The sequence below is a fragment of the Protopterus annectens genome, chromosome 1.part1, assembly GCF_019279795.1.
Source record: "Protopterus annectens isolate FY-2018-M chromosome 1.part1, PAN1.0, whole genome shotgun sequence".
NCBI lineage: Eukaryota > Metazoa > Chordata > Ceratodontiformes > Protopteridae > Protopterus > Protopterus annectens.
The window spans coordinates 824,636,465-824,653,539 of NC_056726.1; positions in this window are offsets into that span (position 1 = coordinate 824,636,465).

Sequence of the window (17,075 nt, forward strand, 5' to 3'; positions counted from 1 at the left end):
ACCATAAACTAATCATCCTAGATATCCACATCCTGCCCCCACCCCCCATTAAGGAAACCACGGTAAAAAATTTCTCCAAAGCCAACCTCATGCTTCTTAAGACAGAAGTGGTGAACTACATAACACCTATGCAGATGGACAATACAGTTACGACTACTGAATTCTACACAATTGCACTTTATAAGCACTTACATGAGTGCATGGATCGTGCTATCCCAAACAGAACCAAGATGCTATCCTCCAAAAAAGGAAGCCAATCTGGTGGTCCCCTGCCATAAACAAACTGTACAACAAAAGAAAGAAACTGTTGCAAAAGAGAGTAAAATCCCATGAGTGGAGGAACTCCCTGGTCAGCCTCAGTAAGAAGCTGCGATCCCTGATAAAATCCTTCAAGCCGACTCAAAGGTGATCTCTGCCTAACATATAAAGCTATGCCAAACCCAGAGCTGTTGGACATGCTCCACTTAAAGAAATCCCAATTCCTCCAAGCTACATGCTCTAGGGACCTAAACCTTGTCACCACAATAAACAGAACATGCCGGAGGGATAGATTCCTGTCTCAGGGACTTCCCATACTCTGGAATAAACTACCTATCTATATCAAACAAAGCTCCTCATTAGCACTCTTCAAGAAAAATCTTGATGACTGGAAGGGAAATAGGAAATTCACCCCGGGGATCACTTCTGTGGTTTTGCTCGACAGTCTCACAGGAAAATAATTTTCTTGGGTGGCAAAAGCCAGTGTACCTTTTTGGCTGGGCTTGTATAGGCCCTAGTGCCGATAGCCTAGTACCTACCTATGAGATCTTTTATATGTTCACACAGGACGTTCTTCTAAAGCTTTTACCTAGTCACTATTACTTAGAATGATTTTCCAATTGTCTTCCCTTCCAAGATTTCTTGTATTACATTCATGATTGGTAAAGGGAATGCTCTTCCAAAGACAGAATCTGAGTTTTGTTATGGAGAGGGTGTGTAGCCTTCCACCTAAAGCTGTTCTGTTGCAACTTTGTGTAAAATGGGCTTGACTCTGTCTAACATAAGTGGTGAAACTTCATGTTGGATTTTTGACAGCCAGTCGGGGTCGTGCATTCATGCTAAGAAGAATGATCTCTGAGTTACAGACGCCTTTAGAAAGGTGGCATCTTTGCTTGTGAGTCTGCTCAATCTGATAAATTGTCCCTTAATAATTCCTTTCTTCATATGGAAAGGATGCATGCTCCTCTTATGCAAATACCCGTTAAGAAAAATGTATTTCCCATGTTCACGTCCAACTTCAAGTTGATAGTCAGATAGTTGATCTTGTTCCCATACCCACTCATGGTGAATTTCAAAAAAGCTGTGCTGTTATTGAGGTGGGAGTAAAAATATTTAAATTCTTCCTCGTCACCTTTCCATAAGAAATGGTGTAAATGGTGTGAATAACGGTGACTCCCTCTATAAAGATCTGGTCAGATTGTTTAATGATATGGGTAGTAACCTGATGAAACTTTTAATAGCTGATTATAAAATCAAAATCAGGCATCTGAAAGAAGACATTTGACTGTTGGATGAGAAAATTAAACAGTCTGAAGTTGAATTTGAAATTGGACATGACTAACTACACCGTGGAGAGCAAAATCCATAGAAAATAAACTTTTGTTAACCAGTATTCACATAAGAAGAGTATACATCTGTTCCATATGAAGGAAATTGTTAAGGGATAATTTATCAGATTGAGCAGACTCACAAGCAATGATGCTACTTTTCTAAAGGCATCTGTATCTCTGAGATTATTCTTTCTAGCACAAAGGTATGACCCTGATTGGCTGTTAAAAATCCAACATGAAGTTTCACTGCTTAGGTTAGACAGAGCAAATTTCATTTTGCACAAGGTTGCAATGGAACAACTTTTGACAGAAGTTTACACACCCTCTCCAAACCAAAACTCAGACTTTGCTTTTATAAGAGGATTCCCTTTACCAATCATGGTTGAGATGAATGTAATAAAAGAAATCCTGTAAGACATAGGAAAATCATTCTAGGTAATAGTGACTTGGCAAAAACTTTAGGAGAACGTCCTGTGTACCCATATAAAAGATCGCAGAATATTACGTTTTTTTGGAAAGAGGTTCACATAGGTTCATAGATATGTACTAGGCTAATGGCCCTGGAGCCTTTACAAGCCTAGACCATAGGATTACCCTGGTATCGTGCCACCCGACCTTAGTTCCCAGTGCCATCTTTAAAGTCACAAAGTAATGGCAAACATTTGATTTTCAGACTTATTATCAGTCTGAAAATGCATGCTAATGCAAAACTTGTTATTCTATCAACTTTCTAAGTTTGTAAGAACAATATTTAAAAAGTCCCTATTTTTGGACCTTTGTCCCCCCATTATTTGGGTCTTTGTCCAGATTTCTTGCTCTAAGAGGTTAAGAGTTATGCTTGTAGCTACAAAGCTCTTACTTTAGAACAGGTCTATGTACCACGCTATGTTGACCCATCTCGCAAAGAGGCATTTGCAGTTACTCACATTTAGCTGCAACAATGATACATTACAACAACACTGTGCACAGGCTGGACTTAGGTGAAATGCTGCCCTAGGCACTGTCCCAAAAACACTGGACGTTTCACCCCAGGCACCTTCAAATGCGGTAGATGCAAGCAATACAGTAACAGTAAGTAACACCTCTTGGACTTACATCTGAGCCACTGACCTATCCATTTGGTGCCTTGGAAGATTGGGCTGTAATTTATTTGGACTGTTTTGTATTGCCCAATGTGAAACATCCCCATGCTTCTATATAGGAAAAGCTTTCAGAAAATTTGCCCACAGAATTTATGAGCATAATCTAGTGATCAAAAATAAAGATAAAATTACTATGTTAGCAAAACATTCATTGATTTGTTCTTCTTTTAAGAAATTCACTTTTAGTGTACTGGAAGCTGTCAGTTTGGAGGACTTTTCAGGGAATTGTAAGGTATGGCTTGAGTGCCGAGAATCTTGCTGACAGATCAAGTTAAGAGCTGACAAATACCCTGCAGTCAATGATCATATTTATTTATTTATTTATTTTGTTTGACATTTGTTAACCGGGATAGTCCATCTGAGCAAAAGCCCTTTTTTAGTGGAGGCCCAGGGAGAAAAGCTCTACAGTACAAGTAAGCAAGAAAATTTACAAAACCGAAGATGAATGGAGTGAAAAATTTACAATAAAACAATTAAGCAAATGTTGATAAAGCTCCACGGTACTATATAGTAAGAGGCATTATAGCACTGAAGAAAAACATATAGCAAAGAAATATACAATAAAATATTTGAATGAATGTACATAACACAGTGGGTTATCTTCAGAGGGTAATTGTACAATACAGAGGAGTTAAGTGAGTTATGGCAGTAGGGAAGGGAGGAATATAGAGGACAGTGATAGAGAAAGGGGTGGGTTCATGTTCGATAGTTACAGAGGCAAATATGTGTGCTATTAAGATACCTTTTGAAAATTTTCTTGACTTTGTGGATGTAGAAAATGTTTTTAAGGTTCATGGGGGAGCTTGTTCCATATAAGAGCAAGGAAGTAGCTGTAGACATTTTGTCCAATAGATTTTTTAGGTTTGTGAATTTGTAAGAGACTGGTCAGAGCTTCTGACAGATTGAGGGGACTTATAGAGGGAGACAAGTGAGGAAATGCTAGGAAAAGAGGAGGGCTTATTCAAAATAGCATGGATAATGAGAAGTTGGGTAAATAAGAGTTGGTTAGGAAACTCTAGCCAGCTGAGTGTCTGGAGAGCATGACAGTGGTGTGATCTTCAGGGCAGATTGGCTGCAAATCTAGCAACTTTGTTGTAGGTGGTTTCAAGTTTGGAAAGTAGTGAAGACTGTAAGTTGGTTAAAATTTGAGAGCAGTAAAAGAGGTTGGGGAGAAAGTAAGCTTGTGCTAGTGAGATCCTGGAGTTGGGTGTGAGGAACCTTTTGTTTCTGAAGAGTAAACCAAGCTTTTGGTGGGTTTTCTTGATGCAGTTAAGTACATGAAAGTCAAATTTTAGTTGATTGTCCACTATTACTTCAAGCAGTTTAGTGTGTGATTCAGCTATGATTATATTGCTGTTGACGGAAGAGATGGTGAATGAGGATGTAAGATGGTAAAGGGATTTTGGGAGGAAGAGAAGAAGTTTTGTCTTTTTAAGGTTTAGTATGAGTTGGTTGTTAGCCATGTTTCAGTGAGGTTGAAAGATGTTTGTGTCAGGGTAAGTAGGTCAGTGGGACTGTCAGCGATAGAAATGATGGTGGAGTCATCTGCATACTGTATGAGTAAAGACTGAGGACAGGATGTGTGAAGTTGGTTAGTAAAAATGTTAAAAAGGAGGGGCCTAAAATAGAGCCTTGAGGGATGCCCATTTTGATGTGGAGAAAAGGAGAAAGAGCAGAGAGCCATTTTACATATTGCAGTCTGTCCGTGAGGTAGCTATGAACCAGGAAATAGTTGCTGAGGAGAAGTTAATTTGGGAGAGTTTGGAGAGGAGGGTTGGTGAGAGACAGTGTCAAAGGCTTTGGAGAGATCTAAAAAATGCAGAACACTAGTTTATTATTGTCTCTAGCTAGGGAGATGGAGTTAATACAGGAAATAAGTGCAGTAGTGGTGCTGTGGTGGCAGTGGAAGCCATGTTGAGTAAGGGTAATTAAGTTTTCATGAGTAAGATAAGCTGAGATTTGTTTATAAACACAGTGCTCAAGAATTTTGGAGAGGGGAGAGAGTATGGCAATAGGTCGATAATTAGAGAGCTCAACAGAATTCCCACCTTTGTAGTATGGTATAGTGTGGAACTTTTTCTAGAGGGCAGGAATGGTGGATTCACTAACTGAGCAGTTTATGAAGATGGAGACAGGATATGCTATGGAGTCAGCAGCTTTTAGGAAGCATGGCAGCAGGTTGCCAGCTGAAGGGGAACTTAGTTTAAGTCTGATAAGAAGATTTTTTGATGTAGCTGGTTGGAATGGGTTTTAATGAGAAAGGACTGTTTTGCAGTCGGGATATGGTAGGGGGTGTGGGGCTGGTTGGGTGGAAAGTTTACATAAGTTTGCTGATGGTATCTATGAAGTATGAATTGAAAATAATTGAAGCAGCTTAAAGAGGTGTGTTATTGGGGCAGGAGTTGGGAGTTGAAGGATTTCCTGGGTGGAAAATTTTGTTGACTATTCCAAAATGTTTTAGCGTTCCTGGGTTCAGTATCTTGGGGTGAGAGATAGTAGTAGTTCTTTTTGTCAGAGTTTGTGTTTTTTGGTTAAATTTCAGAGTTTCCTATATTGTTGGTAGTATGTGGGAGATTTGGTCTTAGTCCAGAGTTTCCAGTCTCAATCTCTGTTATGGATAAGAGACTGAGTAGAGTTGGACAGCCAAGGAGAACATCGAGATTTGACTCTGACAGTTCTTGGAGGTGCAAGGGAGTTCAGAATGTTTAGAAAGATAGAGTTGAATTGAAGGACAGCTTCATCTAGAGGTAGGGAACAGAGGAAAGAGCAGTCAATAGCTGAGATAGTATTACTGAATGTATCTGGGTTGAAGTTTGTTAGCATTTGGCACTCTTTAAATTTATGAGGTCTAGAGAGATGAGGGGAGAATCTTTGGAAATGTATAGGGGAGTGGTCACTGAGTCTGGTAGGGATTTAGGGTAGTGATAGAGGTCAGGCTTAGAGACAAGTATCCAATCCAGGATAGAGCAGGTATGTGTGGGTTTATGAAGAAAAGTGGGTGAAGAGATAAGTTGGGTGTATTCATATAGGTTTATGCTGGTGGTGGGAGAGTTAGAGATGAGGGTGTACCAACTGATGTTAACATCACCCAGTATTATTGTTTTGTTATGCATATTGACAGACATCCATGGTTGGATTTGTTCTAATAGGGACATGTTCTCTCCAGGGGGTATATAGATATCAACTATGGTTAGAGTTTTATGATTGTTGAGTTTGCAGTTGGCAATAATGAATTCAGCTGGGTGAAAAGAGTGGGGAGGGTTAATTGGGGGAGGTATGCATAGGAGGTGAGAGTACATAATGGAAATGCCTCTGCCTTTTTTGTGTATTCTGTCCTGGTGTAGAATATTGTCACCAGAGGGGGGGGGATTCTTTGTCTGCAGTATGTGGTTTGAGACATGTTTCAGAGAGACTATGTTGGGGGAGTACTGGGCTATCCAGGTATGGAATTCAGTTATCTTGTTAAGAATGCTATAGATGTTGATTGAATAGAAAGAGATATGTTTGAGACTAGATTTAGGTACTAATGAAGTGTTTGTGATCTATAGGTAGGATATGAATTAGAGTGTGGGCCAGGATTTGGATGAATGTTACCTGAGAGTTGAAGGATGTTTACTGGGAGGAAGAGAAGTGATGTATAGGGTGGGGTTAGTGAAATTTCTGTTTAATTCTGTGGAATGAGGGGGATTTTGGAGACAGTTTGATTTTGAGGAGATTGAATTCAGTATATCAGAAGAACGAGGGAGGAAAGGGAGAGGTGTAGTGGGTGCTGGTGTCAATTGTGTTATGAGAGGAGGTGGGAGGAGAGTAGGTTTAGCTGAATGTGGTAGGAAGTGAGGCTGCTAGGAGAAGAAGAAGGAAGGATAAGAAAAGAGGGAGGAACATATTGGACGATGATGAGAATATGAAAGGGGTAGATGTTTGATAGAGGGAAGGTGTATGGTAATAGTCAGCTAGACGAGGGGGATGAGAGCAGTGAGCAAGGGCAGGAGGTTAGGTGTAGTGAGTCGATAGGTGGGAGTGGTCATTTTAAGAGGGGCAAGTTGTGACTGGTTGGGGAGTGCAGTAAGTTTGGGATAAGGGAGGGTGGGGCTAAGCTGGTTAGCTGCAAAGGTTATTGATGTGGGGGTGGGTGGAAATGGGGGTAGAGTAGGGGAGTGGAGTGAGCATGAGTGAAGCGAGGGTGAACAGCGTGGGCAGAAACTTTGAGGTAGCTTGCCAGACCACAGTAGAAACAATTAGTTAACAATGTGTGCCACTAGACAGTGGAGCAGTTAAGAATAGGCAGTTCCTTATGGTAAGAAAGTTATGCAGGGAATAGCAACCTAACACTTGCTGCTTATCAGTTCTGTACAGTTCTACAGCTATTGGTATTAACATTTGCTAAAAAGAGAGAAGAAGAATGGAGGGAGAAAGTTCAGGGGAAAGGGGAGGGGAGTACAACAATATTTGTTTGAGTTAGTGAGCATGCCACTAGTCAAATAAACACTAAAGTGTTTCACTACACATAAAATTGTCTAGTACACTAGGAAGATTACTGAAACTAATAGTTTCCCTGCAGGTGAGACTTGAAGTCTTGTATTTCTTGCCATGAGGAAGCTGCAAAGGGGTGGGAGATCCAGTTAAGCAGAGTCCGTTAGTCAGGTGTGCTCACTGGGAATTTGAGAACAGCAACTGTAAGAGGAGAAAAAATGTTAGGACAGGGGGTTTGAGAGGGATGTAGGACAGAAGATATAAGATTGCTGAGATAGTGTCTCAGTGTAATAATAGCAGAACTAGACAGGGAGGACAGGAGATGGGATTGTTAATAAAAAATGGCTCTGAGGGAGTGAAGCAGCAACAAAGATAGGTGGAGGAAGATAAGGGGAAAGTAGGAGGCTCTAGGAGAGGGAGATTAGTACAGCAGAAGTATCAGAAATGAGGCAGATGTAAAACACAATATATATGGTAAATCATTTTACAAACTGCAATCAAAAGACATTGGTTACTGTAAGCCCATTAAGGGAATGTATGCAAGTTTAAGAATAAAAACTACAACAGCACAGTACATATCAGTTAACTTAAGTAAATGTTACTGTACAAACAAAGCAGTTGAAGTAGATATGAGGCTGTAAGCAGAACACTGTATAGCAAGAAAAAACACTTTACAAAATGCACTCTATAGCAACTGCGCTGTCCTCTTCAGTTAACTATAGTATATTTGCTGTAACTAACAAACCAGATATAATAGAGACCAGCCCCAGAAATACTTATATAGAAAGCAGTATTTCAGTTATAGTAGTGCCCAGAAAAACATACAGGTAATGGTTTAAACAGTGATTGTGAAAACTGGAACTCAGGTTACAAAAAACACATGGATACACTTGGATGCTAAAAAACCTCACAACTGCATCTGAAAGAGGCAGACAGCATGGTGCAGTTTTATTTAAGCAGTTAGCACAGTAACAACCATAAAAAATAGCTTTGGAAAACTTGGATGGAAATAGTATGTTGATAGTGTGCTCACTTGAATGTTTGCCTGGAAGATATCAGCAACATCAGAAGAGTGCTGTGCGGCACTAACAAAGTACAGCAACATTCAACAGTTTAAAGCAACCAGTAAGACCCAGTAAAGCAAAAGCAGTGTACAGACTATAAAAAGTACAGAATGATATATCTAATAAACTACTAGCTCATCTAATAAACTACTGACTCAAAAATCCATAAACAACAACTCAGCTGGAAATTCTCTGTTTGTCAACTCTGTTGGTAAAATTTGGAACTCACTTCTTGCTACCTTACTCTAGAACCCTCTCTAACCCAATTTAAAAAGAGTCTAAAACAGTATCTTACTGCACACTGGTTATGTCCTTGTTCCAATCATGACTAACTCTTTCTCTATTAGTGTGTGCTAACTTTTTCTTTCTTGCAACCTCAGTTGTGCTCTAACTTGTTAGTCTTTTACTTCAAAATATTATTCATGAGAGAATGTATAATCTTGCTGTCTGAACTTGAAATTGTTAACTGTGCATTATATGTATATTGGAACTAATTTATTTTTCTGTATGTATGTTTGGAGCTTTTCTCGCTGGGTCTGTGCCAAAAATGGACATGTATCCAGTTGGACTATCCCAGTCAACAAGTGTAAAATAAATAAAATAAAAAATAAATAAATATAACAATAACAGCTTTACATATAAAATTAAGTGTCATGCACACTTACTAGGGAGGCAGAAAAATTCCCATTCATAAGGACAAAAAGGCTATTTAAAAATGATGCCAGTTGTTGAAGGAGAATAAGTCAATTCAGAGAGGAAGCTAATCACAGGGGAAGGGCAGATGCAATCTGAGTAGGAGGCAGAGGATGAAGGGAAATGTAGTCAAAATACAGTAGCAATGGGACACAGGCTGTAAAGAAAAGGGGAAAGAGAGGTTGAGTGGACAGAAGTTATCCCTTGGAACTTTGAGGCAGCTTGTCAGACCACAGTAGAATCAGTTAACAAAGTGTGCCACTAGACAGTGGAGCAGTTAAGAGTAGGCAGTTTCTTAAGGTAAGAAACTTACGCAGGTAATAACAACCTAACACTTGCTGCTTATTAGTTCTGTACAGTTTTATTTCTCTTGGCATTAACATTTGCTAAAAAGAGAGAAGAAGAATGGAAGGAAAAAGTTCAGGGGAAAGGGGAGGGGAGTCCAACAATATTTTTTTGAGTTAGTGAGTGTGCCACTAGTCAAATAAGCACTAAAGTGTTTCACTACACATAAACTTGCCTAGTACACACAGAAGATTACTGAAAGTAATAGTTTCCCTGCAGGTGAGACTTGAAATCTTGTATTTCTTGCCACGAGGAGGCTGCAAAGGGATGTCAGATCAAATTAAGCAGGGTTAGTTAGTCAGGTGTGCTCACTGGGAATTTAAGAATAGCAGTTGGGAGGCAGAGAAAATTCCCTTCATAAGGATGAAAAGGCTATTTGAAAATGGCGCCAGAAGTATTTCTTGTCAGCACAGAAGTTTTAAATATTATCTAGTCTGCCTTAAATCTGATACAAAGTATTTTGGTTCAGACAAATTTTTTACCTACTATTACCTAATGGCAGGCATTGATTGGTTGTTTGCATAGCATACCACATGACTGTTTTGACTCCATTTTAAACAGTGTGTTTGAGTTGTTTGTTAGATTCTGATGAAGTTCTTGTGTGGAGTATTAAAAAAGAATGAAAGCATTAAACAGAATTTGACTGCTCCTGCGTCTTCCCTGAAGAGCTGGTACTTGTAGAATTGTTCTTTTGGTTTAGCTTATTAAACTGTTACTGACACAACATGTAGAGTGTAGTTTATTTTTATTTGTATTTCCAGTTTGATTACTGGGGAAGTCCACTGGACCAAAATAACCCATTTTCAGTGGGGACCCAGGGAGAAAAGCTTGAAGATGCATTATACAGTTCAGATACAAGTGATACTAAAGTGTAAAAGATAACATTACATAGAACAGTTACAAATAAGCACATTCGATATCATGCATAGTTAACAAAATTCATTGTGAGTGAACTTAAAGGTTATACAGTTTCATTTGAACAAACACTCTTATGTATTAGGTGTGGAAACTGTTTACATACAAACATTTAAGTAAATGCGGATACACTTTACATACACATATTTAAAGTAGAAAGCTATTTACAATATTTACAAAGTTTGTGAATAACTGCTGTAGCTTCACAGTATAATAAAGAGTACAATGCAGAATCAGTCCAAAGACCATTTACACATATTCAACTCCCACCTCAAGGGTATCTTCTGCTTTCTGGGGTGGGGTTGGGGGACAAAGGAGCTTTGGCTGGGGGAGAAATTATGGATACCCATCAAACTGTCAAGTTTCATCTTAAAGGTAGCTAGTGTATCATTCTGTTTAATATGTATCAATACTATACTGTCAAATTTCATCTTAAAGTTAGCTAATGTATCATTCGGTTTAATATGTATCAGTAATTGGTTATTCTAGACATGGGATAATCATTACAAGAGGAAAATGTCTTGACAGCAACTTTCTATTTTTTTTTTTTTGGATGGACTTTTAGATCCTTTCTACAGGTAGTTGTAAAGCTACTCAGTTTGTAGTGGTGAAAGAGATACAGGATGTGGGGTCCTTCATAGCATAAAAAAATCGATGTAAGTCACTACAAAGGAGCCTATAAGAGACAAAGTGCAGGGGTAGAGTTTTGAGCATGTCTTGGTAGTTTAGTGTCTTTAGACCAATGATTCTTTTTTTCATCAGGAACCTCTGGCATCTTTCTAGTTGTTTGATATGTTTGGATAGATACACACCAAAAGGGGTGCAGGCATTGCATTCAAAAATTGTTCTGATGAAGGATAATTATAGACAGAAGTGTAGTTAGCTAATTTGGCACCTGGTGCCATCTCCTGACCTGGCACCCCCCCCCCCACCTTGACTTTAAGTTGAGGAGCAAAAAAGAAAAAGAAAGCTCCATTTCCTGAAATTTAAGTTTTGAAACTTATTTACAATACCTGTATGGGGATAGTGTCAAAAGCTTTGGTTCGACGTAGATATGTTTAGACTGCACAGCCCCCATCCATAGCTTCCATGACATTTTCAAAGAGGTGAACTAGATTTAGTTTGTATGACTTGCCCCTGACAAAACCAAATTGATATGGGTCCAGGGCAAAAAGGATTTTAATGTCTATATTTAAGAAGTCTGATATGACACATTCCATGGCCCTAAATATTAGGCTTGCTAGGCTGATGGATAATAGTTACTGGGGCATACGGTATGCCATCCTTGCATAAAGACACCACAGTGACCATTTTTCAGGCATTGGGAACATAGACTGTAGAGGGGTTTAAGTTAAAGAAGTTTAGGAGAGGCTTAGACAGGGCATGTTTGACACTGGTTATGAGGTGACAAGGTACATTGTAAGGACACATGGATGTGGTATTTTTGACCTTGGAAAGGGCAATTTAAATTTGCTCCATGGTAATCACTGGAGGGGTCAGGGACTCAGGGATTTGTGGAACTTCAATAACCATAGCTGATGAAATAGGTGCATACGTGTATACTAGGCTAACAACCTCCAGGGCCTTTATAAGCCTAGCCATGCAACCCAAATGTGAAACACAAATTTGATTTATAGGGAGCATTTTACCGATTGTCTCTGTCCATCAGAGATATTAGAACCAGACCAGGGTGAATTCCCAATTACCCATCCATTGGTCTAAGTTGCACTTAAATAGGAATAGGGAAGAACTCAGCTTCACATGGATGGGTAGCCTGTTCCAGGTAATGGGAATACTCTGAGAAACATATTTGTTGCAAGCAAAATTTAGGTCTTTTAATCTAGTAGTTATGATGCTGTGTGTTTTGTGGATGTGGAAAAGATGTATCAAAACAGGGTAGCCAGGCAAAGATCAACTCTCAGAAGATACCGAATAAAGAAATGAAGCTTTGAGGTGATCAGAATAGGATATTGTGTTTACTCCCTGTATTCTTTTGTAAGGAACCTTTGTGGGCACTCCAGTTGCTGCATGTGTCTGGTGAGGTACATACTGAAGGGGGCATTATATTCTATGATGGGTGCGATGAGGGCTGAGTACAGTGATATGATGACCTCTTTGAACCTATATGCCATACCCTTGCTTATAAATTGAGCAACATGGAAGGATTTTCTTACCAGCTTGGATACATGTTGGTTGAAGGTTAGGTTACTATCTACATGAGTTCCAAGAGCCCTTATTTATGAATCAACTTTTAAAAATGTTTTTCTTGGTATTGAGTTTTAAGCTATGGCTTTGGTAACAAGTTTTTGTCTATATTAGATCTTCCTGAAGAGTGTTCATAGGGTCATAGGTTCATAGGTTGGTACTAGGCTATCGGCCCTAGGGCCTATGCAAGTCTAGCCATAACAATTCCCTGGATATTTCTTCCCACAATATTTACTTCTCTGGTCCCCTGTCTAGCAGGGTGACTGACATGATCCCCGGGGTGAATTTCCTATCTCTCATCCAGTCATCAAGGTTCCTTTTGAAGAGGGCCAATGAGGCACTTTGCTTGACATGTATGGGCAGTCTATTCCAGAGTATGCATAGTCTCTGGGTCAGGAACCTATCCCTCCAGCATGTTTTGTTCATTGTGATGACAAGGTTTAGATTCCTGGAGCGTGTGGCTCTGAGGGATTGGGATTTCTTTAAGTGGAGCATGTCCAACTGCTCAGGGTTTGACATGGCCTTGTATGTTAAGCAGAGATTGCCTCTGAGTAGACGATATGCCACAGAGTATAGCTGGAGTTTTTTTAGATGGTCAGCATATGGCATCTGCTTTAGGCCTGTGATTCTTTTAGTGAGGTATTTCTGTGGCCTTTCCAGCTGTTGCAGACATCTTGTGAGGTACATACCAAATGGGGCATTATACCCTATAATGGGTCTAATGAGGGATGAGTACAGTGGGACAATGACCTCCTTTTTTCTGGATGAAAATCCCTTAGTGATGAGGCCTGCCACATAGAAGGATTTCCTGACTGTTGTGGCAATGTGGTTATCGAAAGTGAGACCACTGCCCACCTGTGTCCCTAAGTCTCTCATCACACTTTCAATGTTTAGTGTCCCGCCACCTATGTGGTAATTCATGGGTACATGTTTTTTTTCCAAAGGGGTAACTATACATTTCTTGGCATTAAGCTTGAGCCCATGGCTCTGGACCAGGCATCTGTTTCTGTAAGGCCCTTTTGTAGAATATGCACATCATTTGAGGATTCAATAATGGCTCCCAGTTTGCAGTCATCTGCAAACTTTGTTAGTCAGAGTCCCTTAGTGTTGGCCTGTACTTCAGAGAAGTAGATGCCAAACAAGAGTGGTCCCAGGACTGAACCCTGCGGTACTCCACTTGTCACTTGTCTGGAGATGGATTTGGAGTCAGCTACTTTTACAGTCTGGGTTCTGTCAGTAAGCCAGTTGGCAACCCATCGAGTTATGTAGGGATTTATGCCCAGCTTAGTAAGTTTATCTATGATTCCAGAGTGGGGGATGGTGTCAAAGGCCTTGGTGAGGTCCAGATAGGCTGTATGGACCGCCTTACCCTCTTCCACAGCTCTGGAGACTGATTCGAAGAAGTCAGTCAGATTCAGGAGACAAGATCGGCCCTTCACAAACCCAAACTGGGTGAGGTCCAGTATTTTAAGGTTGCCAATGTCTTTCTTTATAAGTTCCATGATAAAGCATTCCATGCTCTTGCAGATCAGGCTTGTCAGACTGATGGGACGGTAGTTCCCGGGATCCAAGGTGGATCCTCCCTTGTGGAGCGGGATAACTGTAGCTGTGCGCCACTCAGTGGGCACGAAGCCTGAGGTGAGGCTATGATTAAACATGACACTTAGGTGAGGTGCCAGTTCATTTTGTAGTTCATGTAGTACAGAGCCTAGGATGTCAGCTGGTCCCATGGATGCTGTATTCTTAGCTTTGGAGAGTGCAGTTTCTACCTGTGTGGCCGTGATTATTGGAATTTGGCAGTCTTTTGGTATTGCGACGGGCCCTTCAGGGGGTGAGAGGGGGATGAAGTTGGCACTAAATCGATCTGCCAGGATATTGGCAATATCCTTAGGATCAGTATATTTAATGCCATTCTGTTGTAGCTCAGAGCAGATCTCAGCATTGCCATTTAGATTCTTGACATAACTATAGAATGCCTTGTGGTTGTCTTTGGAATCTTTGGCAATTTTATTTTCATAACTAGCTTTTGAGGATTTTATGAGGGTTCTCAGCTTCTAACTGAGGCTGGTGAGGGAGTTTTTTGCATCCTGGGATTTTTCTCTTTTTTGCAACAGTTTCTTTCTTCTGTTGTATAGTTTGTTTATAGCAGGGGACCACCAGATTGGCTTCTTTTTTGGAGAAGAAGCATCTTGGTTCTATTTGGGATGGCACGATTTATGCACAAGTGGATGTGCTCGTACAGTGCCTTAGTGTAGGATTCTGCAGTCGAACTTCCAGATCATTCTGCGTGGGTGTTGTGAAGTTTGCCACTTCTGACTTCAGTAGTTTGAAGTTGGCTTTGGAGAAGTTTTTTAAGGAGGTTTACTTACTGGGGGGTGGAGGTGGGATGTGGATGTTAAGGGTGATTTGCTTATGGTCAGACCTGACCAATGAGGGGGTGACCACTGGTGTGAAGCATCTATCTCCCATGTTGGTAATGACCAGTTCTAGGATTTTGGAGCCCCTGGTGGGACAATGGATTAGTTGATCCAGGGCATTGGAATTTATGAATTCCAAGAACCGTTGGGAAAAGGAGTTGGTACCCAAGTAGTTTTCCCAGTTAATGGCAGGATAGTTGAAATCACCCAGTATTAGGGTGTTTGGTTGTATCTTAATATTTTGCAGTATGTTTAGAAAGGTGTAGTGAGAATCTTGGGGCATGGTGGAGGATCTGTAGCAAGCTACAATTTGGATTGCAGTCTTACCTAGTGTTACTTGCACCTGGAGAATTTCAGATGCATTGTGTTGGGCAACTAGCCTGGAGATGTGAATATCCTTGATGAATATGGACACTCCTCCACCTTTAGTGTTTTGGTCTTGGTTTTATGGCTGAAAAGTGTGGTAAGAATTGTAGCCTGGTATTGCAGGGGTGCTCTCTGGAGCCTTGAACCAGGTCTCAGTTACTGCACAGATATCGATGTTCTCCATTTTTAGGAGTGCCTTGAGAGAGTGCATTTTGAGGTTTAGACTTCTAGCATTGAGTAGCATTACCTTCAGATTTTGCATGCTTGTATCTGTTATGCTGGTGGTTTTATCCTTTGAGCCTTGCCTAAAAAAGGCACTATAGGGGTGGCAAGAGCTTTAGCCAGTAACCTGAATCCCAGGGGTGACAGGTGCAGACCATCTCTGGCAAAGCATCGTGCTTTGTTGATCATGTCCTCCAAGGCAGACAAATACTGGATCCCCTTTGAATGACACCAAAAGCTTAGCCAATTGTTGAAGTCAATCATTTTGTCCTTATACTGTGGTATCATTCTGGGCGAAGGCAGGATGCTATTCAGGGCTAGGGTCATACCTGCCTGGGTCACATGATCAAAGAGCTCTTCCATGTCTCTTTTCATGTAGTCCAGGGAGGTACGTCTCACGTTATTCACTCCAGCATGGACAATGACAGAGTCATATTTGTACTTGTTGTGGAGTGATTTGAGTGCATGCGTTATGTGGTGGATTCTGGCACCCGACAGGCAGCTGACTGTAATTTTCTCCTTGTTCAGCCTGGTGAGTGGGACATCAGTGTGCCTGACTAGAGTCACCTATGGCTACAGTGTTGGGTACATTGTCTTGCCTTAGGGGCTGTTGTTGTGTGGCACACTGGTGTTGTGAGCTATGTGTCACTTTGGTTGTGACTGGTGTTTGTTTGCGTTTCGGCTTCGGTGGTCCTTGTTGCTTGGGCAGGTTAATGTTAAGGGCCTCTGCATATGTGGGTTTAGTGTTGCTATGTATGGTTGTTGATGGTGTGGGTTTTGAAGGGCTATGAGTTGCTTCAGGTGTAATGCAGATGTTAACCTTCTTCTCTTGACTGTCTAGCACAATCTTGGCCGGAGAGAGCTTTGCTTCCAGTTTGACTATGTAAGTACATCTCTCACAGGTTGTAGTGTTGGGTGGTAGGAGGAGAGGATTGTCTGTACATGAGGCAGTTGCCGCATTGCCCAGATTCACCAGGTGGACAGGAGAAATCACTGGAAGCTGACCCTTGGACATTCCTGTTTAGGTGCTTTTTTGTAAGGTTTAAGAGCTGTTTTCCCTTACCTTTGCAAGGTACTTTGCAGTTATAGGCTTAGTGCCTATGCTTAATTTCTCCTTATTGACAAGGAGAGCTGAGTGCTTGTATCAGTTTCAGGCTTCCTAGTGCTTTCTAGCAGGTTCTAGAGCAAGTGCTAGTCACAGTGGTTCAGATTTTAGTGCTACTACTGAGAAACCAGCTAGTTTTCAGGGAAAATTTGAAGAGCACACTTTCTGGCACCTGGCATAGTTTAACTGTAGCCTCACAGTGCTGCACGATGTGAAACATGTGCAAACACACACGTTTTTAAGCCAGAAAGTTGAAAGTGATAGAAATCAGCCCAAAAGGCTAATAAAATTACAATTTCAGAGCTGGAAACCACTCCTCTAGCGTTAGATAGGCAGTACAATGCTCACCAGTCCCACTGGTAAGCAGTAGGACTTCCCTCTACCAAAGCAAGGTCTGGATAGCTCTGAGCACAGAAAATAAAGTCCTGAGACAAGCAAAGCCTGGGATATGGACTGGCTAGAAAAGGTGGGAAACGAGCAATCAAGATAGTATTTTTCTTTTTTGTTGAAACAGGCTAAACAATGCAATAATACAGTAA